This window comes from Hemitrygon akajei, chromosome 1 (genome assembly GCF_048418815.1).
Source record: "Hemitrygon akajei chromosome 1, sHemAka1.3, whole genome shotgun sequence".
NCBI lineage: Eukaryota > Metazoa > Chordata > Chondrichthyes > Myliobatiformes > Dasyatidae > Hemitrygon > Hemitrygon akajei.
The window spans coordinates 193522254-193529165 of NC_133124.1; the positions used below are offsets into that span (position 1 = coordinate 193522254).

Genomic DNA, 6912 nt, shown 5'->3' on the forward strand with positions numbered 1-6912 from the left:
ACTGTCTCATTGTCTCTGTTCCTTGTGCACGTGCATTCTGAACAAGAACCAATGCCTGCTGCAGTTTGGACAAGGTGATAAATGTGCCCTGGTAAACAGCAGGGAGCTTATGTTTGGGGGGGGGGGGCAGAAAAGAAATAGGGACTACACCTTTTATTATAAAGTTACTTTTGTACAAGGTACAGCAAATTGTTTTTTTTGCCTTTCAACACACAGACAGGAAATACAATTTACAAGTAATTACCACACCTGCAGGACATTAATTTCTTTACATGTTTCCTTTGGATTTGGCTTCAGTTGCAGCTGGTTGTTCAGTATTTCATATAATGTGCTACAATGACTCACTCAATCCACTACTATTTTTCTCATAGTTCCATGCCTGTGTTTATGTAGTCTATTTTGGATTTTTAAACAAATTTATTTCAGTAATTCAAATGTCAAGATTGATTCAACATGTAAATGCATGGATTTGCCAATTCCTGAACTAATATGATTTGCATCCTTGTGACTAGTGACAGCAGTTCTGTTCAATTGTACCTTGAGCTTCACTCCCCTGACATAATTTAGTTTCCAAAAACTTTTTTTTGAACGAAGTCTGTTCAGAAAGACTTCATTGTCTCTGCAGCTGGTACTTAACTTGGGTACAATGTTTTCATAGGTTTGCAAGGTATTTACAGCATGTAACAGGCTAATCAGCTCAGCAGGCTCATAGCACTTTGTATGCTCCACATGACCCTACTTCTGGAACTGCATATTGATTATTTGTTTGCAAAGGAAGTTCCAGACATCAGCTTGTGATAATCATTACTTTGAGTTTTGTTTTCTGTCTTCCCCTAACAGCAACAATTCGTGTGCATCCTGTGAGACATCAGATATTTGAAGGCATTCTGTTGTATAGATCAGCGTGTAGTGAGGAACATCAGAACTGGCCATACAGCCCCTTGAAACTATTCTAATTTGTGATGAATTTTAGGCAAAAATATTTTGAAGTATTTTTCGTGTGCCATTGCAACTATAGCATTGACTGTCTGACTTTATTTGGGCGCAAAACTCTTTAAAGGCTCCTCTACATCTTGGATAATGCTTACTGTTTAATTGGGTGACATTGCATCTTCTGTTTGTATCCAATCTGAGGATTGGAATCTAAAAGCATGGAACAGAGTACTAGTATCTTCCATGAACTGAAGGCCTTTAGTAGAGTTAACCCATGATTTTCATATTGGAGTGTGAAACTCCCTTGGAAAGCAAAACCTTGGTCTTAGTCTATGGGCCTTTTTGGGAGATGTACATTCTGCAGTGTGAAGTGTTGCAATAGCACCAAATCATTACTGTCACATTGATAAAGCTACTCTAATGAGCAACAGGCTACAATGTTCACAGTTGTGGAAAGTTACAGCAGTTTGAATTGGTGTTTTACTTGGATCTTAACCTTTTCAAAACATAATTTTTCATTATGTAGCATTTGTCCTTTATAATTGGGATAGTGGGCTGAATGACCCAGGGAATTGTTGGGGCTGTCATTCACCTTTGCCCATTAGGCTCAAATTTATTTTGGATGTTACTGGGGCATTTATTATCCTTCTGCACCATACTGCTACCTCAGAACAAAATTTATGAGATGTTAACGATAATAAACCTGATTCTGATTCTTAAATAGACGGACTCCTGAGGTTTTCACTGCCTAACTTGGTTCTGATTGGGTGATCTTAAGGATGATCTAAGGATTGCTGGTGTGGATTGAAATCTCTCATTAGTACAATCAAATAAGGACATTGAAGTTCATTAGCTTTCAGAGATTGTATCTCTCACTAATTTGGGCTATATGGATAAACTTTCTATTAGTTTGTATATATATCAGGTTGTTAAAGTCAACTGTTGTTACTGCGATGGTTACTAGTCTAAAAGTAATACCATTCCCTCCAAAGTTTCAGACTCTCAAACAGAAGACAAGACCAAGAAGGAGACTTTTAAGCAGAAATATCAGAACATTTCACGCTTTTGGAGCTAGATTTCCAGAAACTACTTGGTTATAATAGAGACACATTATTCCATTTCACATAGCCAAAAAAATGCTGCATGCAAAATTAAGATTCTTGGCCCTTGCCCTTCTATTCAGTGTAATTTATTTAATGTGTAGTAGAGCAGTTGGCAGCCTTATTCTCCTTTCTTAATATTGACTGAGACTGATGGAAAGCCATTACATTTACTGAAATGTATATATTGTACGCTAATGATTACCAAGGACACTTTTGCTTACACCTGTATAGAGGAGACACATCCTCATTTTATTTATTTGTTTTCTTTTCTAGTGGGACCAAGGCAATGGACCATTTCTCCTGGGTGTCAATACTGCTACAAGTATTTACCTACTTCGTCTCTGGGCTACCATTCCACAAACTCTTGAGGACCCTGGTTCCACCTGAAAGTTGAATGCTTTGTGATGTGCTTTATCCATGATATATACCACAACAGCGGGAGGGTGGGGGTGGGGAAAACAAATACTATAGTGATTAAACTCTTATTCACTGACTTTTTTTCTGTTAAGTAAAAATTTGAAATGAACTTCAGGATGTGCTAAAGAGAAACAAATGAGATGTTTGTATGATGGTGATCCTGTCTGGTGATGTAACCTCCCAGCTGTCTGAAGCCTCTGAAATTTGTATAGCACTAAATGAAGATACTTTTTGTTGATGCACTCGGACATGTGATGTTGTTGACCCTAAGAGTACTCTCAGCTTTCAAAACCTCAGTTTAAACTAATAATTGGTTATGTTGGCTTCTGAGAAGCTGCCTCCATTTATATTAGCGGGAAGGTTGCTACCTGGTATAGTGCAATATTATTGAATGAAATTCCAGGATATGGTGACTGATCACAGCAGATACACTTCTAAAGTCACGTTGTGATACTGAACCTTGAGGTTAAAACTGACTGGGGTTCCTGCCGCATGTCCAGCAACATTTCTGTCCAATCTGTGCGAGGAAGCCTGGGAGTGAATTGGGCTTCACCTCCTGCCAGCAAGTACTGCTGAGCTTCTGTCAGTAACTCGATCATTAAGCAAGTGAAATGCCTGAAGGAAAGAGAGTAAGGGAGTGGAGAAATGGAGGTCATGAACAATATGAAGACTAACTTTCTGAATGCACTGGGATGCTTCTCATGCAATGGTGACATTTGGCTTAAATAAGAAACAAGTGTTTTAATACTCATAAAAACAGTTGGAAACATTCAAGAGACATTTCTGCCATGAATTTTTAGATGGCTCTGCTCTGAGATGGATTGACTTCAGGAGTGGCTTTTGTTCTTGATGCAGGCAACTCAGACTTTTATTTTTACCTTTGGGAAGCTTTTCAATAAAAGTTTCACTGTTCACATGCCCAGCTCCTGCACTCTCCAACTACGGTAGATACAACAGCAAGAGACCATTGCATTACCTCACTGGATAGCTGATTAGGGAAACATTGAAAGAGAAGGATGGTTTTACAGAGAAATAACTGTTTTAAGGTTTTTGCACATGTAATTAAAAGTTGATTGTTTCTGTGGAAAGTGGAATCTTTTATAATTGTATTTATTCAACTGAAAAAGGATTGTGCAATTTTTACACTAAAACCAATATGGGGAAAGTGGTGCTAAACTGGTCTCTTGATGATACTCATTTCTATTTTCTTTCTCTTCTCCTTCACCTCACCCTACAACCCTCCCAAATCTCAGTCCTCCATCACACACTGCACCCCTTTCCCCCCCCCCCCCCCCACTCCCCTCCGCCTTAGTCTGCCATGTACAGACCGGAAACCAGAATCTGCAAGCACCCGTTTATTATAAAAGTGATTCTGGCAACCGTTGACTGCATTCTTTAATTCAAACTGAATCTGCACAATAATTTTAATGCGTTTTAAGTCTTGGAGCATTGAGTACTCTTAGTGGTTAATAACTTAGCAGTGCTCTGTCACCACTTAGCTTTTGACTACTTGGACCTATTCCCCAGGGAAGTCTACTGGCTAAGTAAAGTTAGCTGGAGTAAATTTTTGCTTAGCTGTGTTCCTTTTGTAACTTGCAATATAGTAGTGTAGTTTGTAACACTAATCTGCAGAGCTTCTAAATACTTTTGGATGTTTGTAAACCTTTTTGGTCTTACAGTTTTCAAAGAAGAAAGTACTTCATGTCAAACATTTTAACTGTGTTCACAGTTGCTCAGACTGTTTTTGCCTTATTGAAAAGTCTGAAGCAAAAAATACAAAGCCTGACCTTGATCCCGGGAAAATAATTTGAACAGAGTTTGAGACAATTGGGTGTCAATCATGTCTGACACTAAATCTGACCTTGTCTGACCTCCAGAACGCAAAAGGGAAGGCATTTTGAGTTGTGCAGTGGAGTAGAACGAGCAGAACATTGACCTTTTCAGTTTCTCAAACATGGGTTTCAATCCAGCTCAGACTGGTGGACTGAGAGCCCCTTCACAACTGTGAAGGGGAGTCTGAGTATGGTGGTGAGTGGGGGTGGGGCAGTGTTAAGTCAGTTCCCAGTGGACACGTACATAACACAAAACTGCCTGTAATATGACTGGCACTAATTGGGCAATCTTACTCTGAGAGGCCAGTGACAGGGTCAGTGGAAATCAACAGGAGATTTTTGCAGTTCAAGTTAACTCTTGCCATACATGGTATTCCACGTTGAATTTATACCCCAAAATATTGTTACAACATCTGTAAAAAGATTAAAGAATTGAAACCTCACTTTTTCCACAATGGTGTTTCTTAAAATGATTAAATCCAGGTTATGAATTTGGTCTTGATTCTAGTGAAGTTTTAGTTGTGACAGATGACCTCACTCAACCCTGACCTACTTTGTCACTGGAGTTGGAGCAGTCAGAAATTAGTACTCATCAGAAAGATTATAAATTAGGTTTTGGTTTGGCAATTTAAAATTATTTAATGTGCCTGTGCAGTGATGAAAGGGACTCTCTGGGACTGAGCTGTTCATTTGTCTTGCAGCTGACTCTGAATGGAGAGGGTATGATACAATGTCCACTCTGGAGATTCAGTGGGATATCCTCCTGCAGGTGCATCAGAATACTGTACCTTCCCTCTCACCTGGATTCACTAGTAATCTGTTATGTTCCCAGAAGTAATCTTGACATCTTGTCACCTGAAAATGAGAGAGTAATTATCATATAACAGGTTTAGCGTTTTGGGGTGGTGTAATATGAGATGACAGTTTTCAAGCTATCAGCATGTTTGGAAATCCATATGCATAAAGCCTAGTTTTATTGATAAATCTGTTGGAAGGATGAAAGGACATAGTTGGGAAGTGCAAGACATGATAATGTGGATTTTTTTTAGTTGCACCTCAGATATTGAAAAATTGAATGGTATTCATGTTGAGCTTGAATGCTATGGAACCCATTGAATAAATGGTTAAGACTTCTGGTAGAGTTTATCCCAAGGAGCGGTGCTTATTAAGGGCATAGGTAGATAGGAACCTTTCATTCATTCTGCAGTAAAGTCAGGTGCAAGAAATGCAGTGATACTAAGTTTTGGAAGTAGTTTCATTCTATCAGATAGGTTGGCACTTGCAAATAATATTGGACTGAACTAGGTGTGGGGTACCAATGTACCTTTTCTAATTGAGTAGTGGGTGTAATTTGAAAGCTCCTTAACTCTTGCCATTATTCTGTTTCAAAATGTGTGTCCTAATTGGGCTGAGGAAATTACTGTGACCTGTTTTCAGTTATGCAGTCAAATTGGGTGTGTAAATTGTCTATTTTTATACCTATGAGCTGCCAGTCAATGTGCCTAGATTTTTAGAGTTGTTATGAAAACTGGTTTTGAAGTATGGGAATAACTTTTTGAATCTGATTTCAAATGTTGATGTGGTAGTTCGAAGACAAGACAAAGGATCTTTTTCTCTTTTTAACGAAAGGATGTCTTAGTCACAATAAAAACTATTTGTTGAAACTAATCATTAATACCACCCCAATTAAGAGTTTAGAATGATTTGTGAATGAAAACCACTGCTCAGGTCTTTTGAAAATTATACTGACTTGGGTAAAATTACTACAGCAGCCTTTGACAACTTGTAAAATTTCATGAACTTGTTTATATGGTGTACCTATCTCTTAAGATGCTTTTGATTCTATTTTATTACTGTATGCTTGTTGCACATCTTTTTTTAAAGACTTGTCCTTTGATACCAGTTCACTTGTGAATATATTTGTTTCTGATTTCTATCTTTGCTGATTTTAAAAATAAAATGCTTCCACAGAATCTGCTGGTTCCTGAAGTTGATGTTACATCAGAACATAAGTAGGAACAAAAACAGGCCACTTGGCTTATCGTGCCTGCTTCATTCAGTATGATTACGGTATGGCATCTCGCTGATACAGTCATCTATGTATCCTCCGATTATTTTAGATCTTCCACCATCGGAAGCCCCTCAGGATGGAGAATGGCTTCTGCTGAGTTTTGTGGGTTCTAAGTTGTTTAACAAGTCCAATGCAGGAACTGCAAACTCAGCTATAAATGTTACAGGAGGCACCTGATGAGTGATGGCTGGGGAGTGGCTAGTTTGTTAAATAACATGTTCCTTGCGTAGAGCATTTGGGTGTTCGTTCCGATGCATCTCCTTGAGACTCTCAGTCATCCTGAATGCTCTTTCTCCAATTTGTGTTGGCATGGGCCAGAAATTCCCAGGAGTCAATGCAGGTGATTCAGAAATTGGTTGACCTTGAACGCAGTCAAATCACTGATTCTCAAATATGCTCTTGTATAAGGAATGCTAGAGTACCTACCTTTTGGGAGAAAAAAAATCTCAGCTCTTTAGCAGCAAATGACTTAACCCTTTACCTTAACCCCAATTTCTCAACTCCTTGTCCAAAAGATACATACCTGCTTCTATCTTGTTAGAAGCCCTCTAATTAC

General features: G+C 38.6%; 1 protein-coding gene across 1 annotated transcript in view; it reads left to right on the forward strand.

The window, feature by feature from the left end:
* The window catches only part of LOC140734366 (golgin subfamily A member 7-like), a 69206-nt gene extending 62948 nt beyond the window's left edge, over window positions 1-6258 (forward strand). The window contains exon 6 of the mRNA XM_073058239.1: window positions 2310-6258. The gene's annotated coding sequence lies outside the window, so the exon portion shown is untranslated. The remainder of the gene's footprint in view (window positions 1-2309) is intronic.
* The last annotated feature ends 654 nt before the right edge of the window (window positions 6259-6912 follow it).